At 38.4% G+C, this 9,652-nt stretch overlaps 1 pseudogene; it reads right to left on the minus strand.

Annotated features, from left to right (window-relative positions):
- The window catches only part of LOC101567830, a 72,211-nt pseudogene extending 62,741 nt beyond the window's left edge, over nt 1–9,470 (minus strand).
- Nucleotides 9,471–9,652: the final 182 nt, after the last annotated feature.

Below are 9,652 nucleotides of genomic sequence, written 5' to 3' on the forward strand. Positions count from 1 at the left end.
CTTTGAATAACCTCTAGGAAGACAACAATATGCAATGTATTAATCATCATACCTGGCCTACTAACCTATTTTGAAACTGTTCCAGTGTTATTTTATTTTCTCATTAAAATGAATAAAAAATTTAAAAAATAAAATTTCCTGAATGATGCAGTGAATATTATTTTCAACAGATATGTAATGACCTTGGCTTCACCAGTCATATAATCTATTAGAGAGCTAAAACTTAGGTTGTATTTTTAATTATGATCTACTAAGTGTCTTAGGCATAGTTTTAAACTTGGATGTTAAAACTTTTATCCAGCTATCCTCCAAAGCTCTAGGGGGCCATAGAGCTTTGGGGCTTTTCTGAGGTGGCTGGAAATAGAATGTGGATCCCTGGATCAAGGATGCGGTGCTGGGATTGATGTGTTGTGTGACACTAGGATTGAGGCTGCTCCACCCTGGGTGTGAGTGCCACCTGTCTTAAGGGAGGGTAACCCGGATCTGTAGGGACAAGTAGAGAGTAATGTAGGCACGGACATAGGTCATGACCTGGGGGGCTGCCACTTTTACAAATGACCACACACTTTGCTCTATGTACTTGAGGAAGTTGCTTTTCATGAACCCTTTGCACGTATTTGCTGTGACTCTATCTCCAGATCCTCTGGTGTTTTGCTTATCCTCAAAACAAAATCTGAGACCTTATGAGGCCTAGATTACTCCAATAAGTGAAAGTTATTTTTAGAGACCTCCTGTAAGTGTGAATACACTTTAAAAGACCCATGGGAAACTCAAGTGAATTCCCCTTGTCCCGTTGCATGCTACCCAACAGCTCTCCCTACATTCTAGATATTCAAAATAAACCTCTGTTTTATCCTGCTTCCATTCCTGACTTTCTCATTCTCCACTGGCCCTAATCTCTCCATTTCTCACATGATGTTTTTGGCTTTGAGTCAGCCTTGCCCTACTTTCTCATTTGTCCTGGAGTGTGAACAAAAACCTGGCGCTGGATGATCAGGAGGCCCCTCCAGGACCCTCACTGGTGCTAAGGATATGATATAGGGTTAGAAAGAGGGTTACTGCTTGTTCTTGAAGCTTTCTGCTTGTCTTCTGCCCACCTTGGACTGTCCTCTGGAATTCCCCTCTGCCATGCAGCCCTGCTGGGAGGCAGCTGACTATGGATGAAACTTCTAGGAACTGTGAGCTAAATAAACCTGGAGCTTTGGGCATTGGGTAGTCTGTTTCAGCAATGAGAAAAGTACCTAAGGGACTTGGTAATCTTTTTTTTTCCTGTATCTTAGGGAAGGGTCTACAGGGTGTTTAAGGCCTCACTAGTTTTCATTACTAGATCAGACTTGTAGTAATCTGCCTGTTTACAGCCTTCGAAGAGCTGGGATTACAGGCGTGTGCCACAACGCCCAGTCTCAATTGCCTTCTCAGTATGCCCCAGGGGAGGAGCTGGATGGAACCCCCAGGTCCCTGCACCTGCTTGCAGGCAGCACTTGGTATTTTATAGCTGCAGGTTACAAAAAAACATGTGTATTACTCTGCCTCAGTATGTATTAATATTTCTGAATCTGTCCCCTGGATCTTGGTCAACCAGCTGCAGTCCAAAACTGGTACATTTTAATTCTCAAAATACATTTTATTCCTGAATCTTGTGCTCCTTGCTTCATCTTTAGAATAATCTCAATTCCAGTTCAGACTTAATTTTTCCTGTAAGAAATTTTTTTCCTCAACTGTGATGCTCATAACCCATTAACCCATACTTCATCCACTCTGTTGTCATACCTTATGTTGCTGTGTTTAATTTTTAGTCATGTTCATAATTCACAATTAAAAGTTGAGCCAATACTACTTATTAAATAAGTCATTTTGTATATTTAGTATATAGTCATGAATGTGACAACCCAGTTTATGATATCAAGAGTCAGAGAGTAAGAGAAATAAACAAGATAGCAGAAAAATAGGTCAAATAGCTAACAACATGCAAAAGAAGAATAAAATGCATATACATGATTTATGATGAAGGGGTAATGTTAGTTTATACACCAGACAAGATAGTTAAGGAAAAATCTTCCTGAAAAGATGACATTCAAGCTAAAGCCTAAAGGTTAAGAAAAAATCAGGCAGAGTGAGAAATTTCATTCTGCACATTCACTATTTTCATGAGCTGTTTATAATCTCCAAAATATTCTGCAAATATGATTTGAGAATATTGATTTCAGGGAAAGAGAAGACAATGTATGCATTAGGTGATCACAAATATAAACTATCCTACAGCATAAGCATTCATTCACTCATGTATTAATGGATCATTGTCTCCCTTATTAACATTATAGTGTTTGCTTTGAGAAATATTTACAGAAATTGAAATATCAGGCACAATTCTAAGCAATGCAAATAAGGCAAAACAAAGCAGATACGAGGTACAAACTCCTGCAGTTGCTGAGACAACCTGGCATGTACAACTCGGGGGAAGGGTTTGTGTCGGCTCATCGTTTCGGCAGCTTGAGTCCATGGCCAGATCTAAGGTACAAAAGCCATGGAAGGAGCACACAGCAAAGGAAAGCATCTGAGCTCTCAGCCTCCAGGAAGTAGAAAGAGCAGGAAAGGTATTGTTACGATTTGTGTCTAGTTGTCCCCACAAAACCTCATGCAGTCATGGGGCAGGAATTTTAAAAGGTTTGTGATTTACTCATGATCCACTGGGATTATGGGTGAGCCAAGGCTGGGATTATGGGTTTTACTGCTGGGATTATGTGTGTGAGTACCTTCTGCAGCCCGGAATGATAGCCTGAGTGCAATTGAAGAGAGACTTTCTCCCTCTGTTGCCATTGTTGTTGTTCTGCCACCATGAACTGACTGCTCTCTGCCCTGTGCTACTCTGCCTTGGAGTCAGCCAAGTACAGACTGAAACCTCCAGTAACTGTGAGCTACATAAACCTTTCCTTCCTTCATTTTGGGTGTCAGGTATTTGGCCCAGCAATGAGAGAAGAGTAACTGCGGTAGGTGCAGAGAGAGATGAAAGGGGCTGGACAAGGTTATGCCCCGGTTATGCCCATAGTGAATTACGCCTTCCAAACAGGGCCCACCTTCCACAGAACGTGTAGCTCTGAACTCATCAATGCATTAATGCTTTGAGAAGACTAGAAACCCTCCTGATCAAATCACCTTCCCAGAGCTGGACCTCTGAACACATGAACCTTTCAGGCAATATTTTCAATCTAAGCTACAAAGCTATAACAAAAGTTACAACATTCAATGGTGAATGATAAAAAATGTAAATGGAAGTGTAAGATACCATTGATTATCACTCAAGCAAAATAGGTAGATGAAAGAGTGAGTCCCTGTCACTCACCATATCTGCATGAAGGTTCTGAACAGGTCAAATTTGTTCAGAATGATAAATGAAATGACTGATATAATGATGCCTATGTTCCAAGAAATGTAAGTAGTGAAAATTTTCAGAGGCAGAGACAAGACTGGAAGGTCCTAATGATATTATAGAAAGCAGAATGGATACACATGCACCAAGGGAAGACATGAGTGGAAGGGGTGCATAAACTCCAATGTTCATGCTATAGAATAAATACAACTTATAATAGTGCTCCCAGCATTTAATGATTAGATTTCCATTGTTGCATTAACAGAATGAAGCTACAGCTCACATTTATTCTGAAGATGAAATTAACTGTACTGCAGTATGTGGAATTATGAGATCAGAAAGAGAAGAAAGGTTGGAAAGTAATTTCAAGGTGTTGACTGGTCAACTATCTCAGCAGACTAAAGTGCCTGCTTAGGCAGAGTGCAGGGACTGGAGCTCGATTCCCAGCTTGCAGTGACTGTCATGCCCCTGGGGTGTACTGAGACAGCAACTGAGACTGTAAACCCAGCACTTGGGAGGCTGCAAACAGGAGAATCATTACAAGCCCAGTGTATGTAGTGAGACTCTGTAGACCCTGTACTAAATGCATGAAGAATAATAATTTCAAGGCATCCATGGGGAAGTTCAATAAGATGGAATAATGAAAAGAAATGTAAGATTTTTATGGAATCATGCTAGTGAGTCAGCTTGGACATACATGGTTCCAATGCTTATGTTAAACTTTCAAGGCAAATGTTAAGTTTTGATTGAGTAAAGGGTCTGGAATCAAGGGAGCATTTAATACTGGAGGTACAAATTGATGTCTATGTCATACAAAATAGACATCAATTGACTCCACTGGTCAAGACAACTGGAAGCAAATACACAAATGAAAAAAATAAAGATTCATACCCAGTTTAATATTTAGGGGTCAGAAAGAGGTTGCAGCATTATGCTAATAAACATCCAGCAGTCAGGAATGGAGGAGGAGGGTGACTTGTAGGATTTCATTTCCGTGTCACCATTCCTGCTTTCAGGTTTCCAGCATGACATCAAGCTGGCTGAAAAATTCAGGAACATTTAACATTATTTCTTGTAAGCGTGTGGGTAACTGCTGAGAAAGGACAGTCCAGCAATGGCACCGGAAAGAAATAGAGAAAACATAGTATCTGAGATCAAGGAAATAAAGTATTTTGAGGAGGACAGAGTGATCAAATGACAAATACAGTGAGGTCAAGTGCAAGGTCAAATACAATCAAGACAGAGAATTAGACATTGGATTTGCCAATGTGGACTATTCCTGGCTTCATAGAAGGAATTTTCCTGTTGTTTAGACTCCCAAAAACATAATTAGTGCAGCTTCAGAGTGTACTATGTTGAGAAAATAACAGTAAATACTCTTCCAAAGAGTTTTGTCTAAACAGGGACAAGAAAGATTCCAGAAATGGACTTAATTGAATTTTAGTTGACAACAGGGCAGAATTACCTTGCTACTCAGCTTCACGTAGCTGCATATGCCCTCTCTCTCTCTCTTCCCAAAAAATAAAGGTTAAATAAGCTGTCTTTTTAGTGCACATTTGCCAAATAGTTTCAATAAAGAAGCATAGCCTAGGGGCCAGGGAGATAGCTCAGTGGCGTAAATGTCTGCTGGTAGGTATGAGTTCCCAAGTTCTATCCTTGGTACCACAAAAGAAAAAAAAAATTGGAATAAATGCTTGCCTGACAAGTACAAGGTCCTGAGTTCAATCCCTGGACCACCAAAAACTAAAAGATAAAAAAAAGAAGCATAGCCTAGAAAGTGGTACAGGTAAGTATCAATAGAATCTAATTTAAGTGAACTCTAAGATACTCGTGTCTTAACAGCAATAAGAGTTTTGGGGCAGAGATGTAATGATGTAATGAGCCAAGTGATGAGAACCTCACCATTTCTAACACAGGTTTCCTATTTTCTAGGACTTCCAATCTGAGGGGTTCTAGATCCTTTGAAGCAAAATATGTATTCTTTTTTTTTCTTCAATCAAATTTCATTGGTATATTTTAGACAAATATGATGATCACACTCATCATAGAGAATTTGTACCTGTATGTGCACATTAGGCATTGTGCAACAATGTATTTTAGCTGTATATCATAAAGGAAGAAGGGCCAGTATATTGTTATCCATATATTGTTAGCTAATGCTATATTTTGTTTCAAGCACTGAACTACTTTCATTATTATTTCTTAATTTTAAAAGGTTGTGATGTACATAGGAGTGAAATTATCTAATATTTCACAGCTCTGGTAAAAGTCAATTATATATTGTTGGGTGATTAACCCTTTCACTTTCACTTCAGACATACCATGTGAAAGTCATTCTAAAAGTACAATATTAACCTTTACAATTCAATTTTTAAATTAAAAACTAATTTTAGTTATTGTTTTCAGTAAGATATTTGAAAAATAAACATTTGTGGGGCTGGGAGATAGCTCAGCGGTCTAAGTGCCTGCTTTGCAAGTGCAAGGATGTGAGTTTGATCCCAGGTATGCTATGCTGTGCCCTGAACCTGGGTGCACAGTGCTGGCCACACTGAAACCAGACAGGGTGGTGCACGCCTGTCATCCTAGCACTGGAAAGGCTGACATAGGAGAATCACTATGAGTCTGAGCTGTGTAGCGAGACTGTGTATCAAATAAATAAAAAATAAAGATTTAAAAATAAAAGGAAACAATCATTTACTGAGCCTACTAAGTCTTCTTTGGAGTAGTCCATTATAGTCATCAACTCTTCTTGCTATTTTGTGCAGAGTGACCCTTAGATGCCATCAAGTAAGTAAAAGTCTATTGCTTAAGAATACAAACCGTGGTGAAACCTGGCCTTTTAACTATCCTACTAGAATTCCTTACTCATCATCAAAATGAATATCATGAGCCTGTATTCTACAACACTCTAAAATTATAAAAATATGGTATTAACTTTCAGATATGATATCGAACTATCCCATGAATGAACCAGGGTTGTTTTTTTGTTGTTGTTGTTTTTTGTTTTTTTCAGAAGCGGGGATTGAACTCAGGCCCTTGTGCTTGCCAGGGACACACTTATTCCACTGAGTCATCTCCCCAACCCCATGAACCACATTTTTCAAGAAATCTTATAGTTTCTACAATATCAGAAATTGCTCAGTCTTCTATCCGAGCTGCGTCCAGTCCAGAGTTGCACCAGACAGAGAAAGATTATTTTCTCCCCAATGTGTTAATTGGTAGACATATTCATGAATCAAAGGAAAATGTGATTTATTCCGAGTCTTCTCAGGCAGAGGTACGATTGCACCATCAATATTATCCCAAGTGCAATTGTATCGTACCCATCAACACCACAGCAAGGGAGCCTGGGAGCAAGACACCAAAGTGATTATGCAAATGCCATGTCTATTACCTTATCAGTCAAACCCACCCCCAGTATGCCTGGGAGACATATTTCAATAAGAAGAAATGGACTATATCTCATGTCTGCTGATATTAATAATCTATATTTGGTCAGTTTCTGAAGACTTGCTAAGAACAGAAGGAAATAGAGAATAAGATGAATTTTCTCTTTGGAGTTCACATTACTTTCCCCTCAGGCTTAATCTAATCATTTTGTTTGGGAAGACCAGATAATTGACCAGTCATTTGCTTAAACTTCCTCAGGGTTATCAATAATCCTCCCAAGGGGCAGGCATCTTTCATAAGGGGAGGTTCAGTTCAATAGAGTCTTGATTATGTTTGCAGTTGAGGAAACAGCCCAGATGTAGTTATCCAGAAGGGATCACAACTTATTTAACTAAGTGAGCTCAGATGAATGTGTAAAATTGTAATGGAAACTTGTGAATCCATGAATTTGAACACTCAACTTGATGGTATAAAAACAATACTAAGAAGAAGATATTGCTGTGAGAGTGTCAAAGTAAGCCTCTTGGAACAGGATGAGATTGGGAATATCACAGAAGGAATTCCAGAGAGCTCATTCAAACTTTCTCCATATCATAGGAGGACACAGAAGAAAGATGGGACGTACCTGCTTTGACAGGTGCAGGGACCAAGGCTCAATCCCTAGTTCTGCATGCTATGCCCACCATGTCCCCAGGGCACGCTGAGACAGTGACAGAATCTGGACATGGTGGCACATACCTATAATCCTAGCATTGGGGAGGCTGAAAACAGGAGGATCATTATAAGTCCTATCTAAGTAGTGAAACCCAGTACCAAATACATAAATGGAAACAAACAAACAAAGCAGAAATAAAGACTTCCTCTGACACCAAATCTTCCAACACTGTGTTGTTGAACTCTCTTAGCTTACAGGGCTGACAGAAAGAAATCTGTTATGGTCAGCTCTCTGATTCATGATAGTAAGCCATATTAGCCTGATCAGAATGGGACACACTATCACAGCAATCTCACTGAAACGTTAAAGCCTTATGCCTCACACATACTTTGCAAATGTGGTTATTTTCTGTATTCTTGAACATTGACACTTTCAAATGGTATCTGGAGAAAACTATAAAAGTGATTTTTAGACAAATGATTCTATTTTGCGGTGAGTAGAAATTTCAAAATTATACATTGCTGATTTATTTTACCACTGCTAAAGAAGAGAATAGCTTGGTTAATTAATTAGGGAAGAATTAAATACCTGGCAAAAGAACTTTCATTGGCATGCTCCATTTGAATTTCACAGGAACATGAACAAAGCTAAATATTTTGACTCAACTTTCTTAAAACTCAGAAAATCAGCACAGCACCAGAAAAGTCTAACCCTGATCTTCATCAAAAGCTTTGCGAAGTACAGAAGTTTCCACAAGTTTTTATTTGTTGTTCCATAAAACAGTCATATGAAACAGGCTCTAACATTATTTTCCTACTTTAAAAAGAAACTGAGTAAGTTGAGTCAAAGAAGCATGGTCTCTTGAAAACATTTTCTGTTATCATTCCATTTCAGCATAATTCCAAGCATTTCATTAGTACTAAGTTTCCGGTTGAAAAATGCATATTTTTTTTTCCTGCTGTGATAGTATAAACTACTGGAGAAATACAAAAAATTCAAGTTTTGTTGTTAAAAGATGTGTTGAAGTCACTTTCCATTTTCACAGTACTAAAAATCAAGCAGGAGCACATGCAGGATCACCTCCTAGTGTTCACAGGACATTTATTCCAAGACAATCCCCCGACAGAAACCAAAATGCAAAGTTGCTCAAATTCTTCATAAAATGACATGCATATGGCATGCAATCTTGACACATCCTTTTGTTTATTAAATCATCTGTACATCACTTTTAATACCTAAAACAACCTAAACAATCTATAAATGGTTGTTATGTTGCATTGGCTAGGAAATAAGGACAAGAAATAAGTCTTTATATATTAAGTATTGACCTAATTAGTAAAATTATTTTTGATATTTGATTTGTTGTACCAATGGAAGCAGAATCTGCCAATATGATGCGTGACTTTTTTTCTTATGATAACAAAAAGAAGTACATGAAAGATTATGCTTAATTCATCTTGTGAAATTTTTGAGTGAAGTGAAGAGTACCACCAATGTATTCTGCAAAATTTTAGTTGAATGTCAGTGAATTTAAGTCAGGCTCCCTTCTTTGGCTTCAATCCAGTTGTTCTTTACTTTCTCTTCCCCTTGACTTCAGATGCTGTTCTTCAGACTCAAAGTCTTGACTGTAATTTTTGACTTTGGTTTTTGTCTGACTGACTCCTAAACTTCTATGTGTATTAGGTTTCTCCTGAGGTAAGTATACCCCTGAAAACGTTAAGCTTTCCCCACGTGTTGGCAACAAATAACAAATCCTAATTAATAGTTACAATATATCTGCTGATAATGGTCTTAGGATGTAATCTGGCTTTGAAACTAATAGTCATGCCAAGATGTGACTTTCAGTATTATTCATTTGGCAACACAGTCATTACATACTCCATCAGATAGTCCTTCATTCAATAAATACGCAGGACTGTTGTGCTACATAGGAAATCCTAAAATACACAGGAAATACTGAGTTTCCAATCTGGGCTCTTACAATTTAAAAACTGACAGACATTAGGGATTATGTGAATGTTCACAACTTACCTGTTTATTGGTCTCACCACTGCCCATGTTCACCTAACCAGACAGACTCGAACTATTCTATTATGAGGCTCTTCAAAAATAAGTCCTCAAGAAAGGGCATGATGACTCTCACTTGTAATCCCAGCACTTGGGAAGCTGAAAACAGGAGGATCATTATGAGTCTGATCTGTACAATGAGACCCTGTAGACCCTGTACTAAATAGATCAAA

This window comes from Octodon degus, unplaced genomic scaffold, assembly GCF_000260255.1.
Source record: "Octodon degus isolate 3935 unplaced genomic scaffold, OctDeg1.0 scaffold00018, whole genome shotgun sequence".
Lineage (NCBI taxonomy): Eukaryota > Metazoa > Chordata > Mammalia > Rodentia > Octodontidae > Octodon > Octodon degus.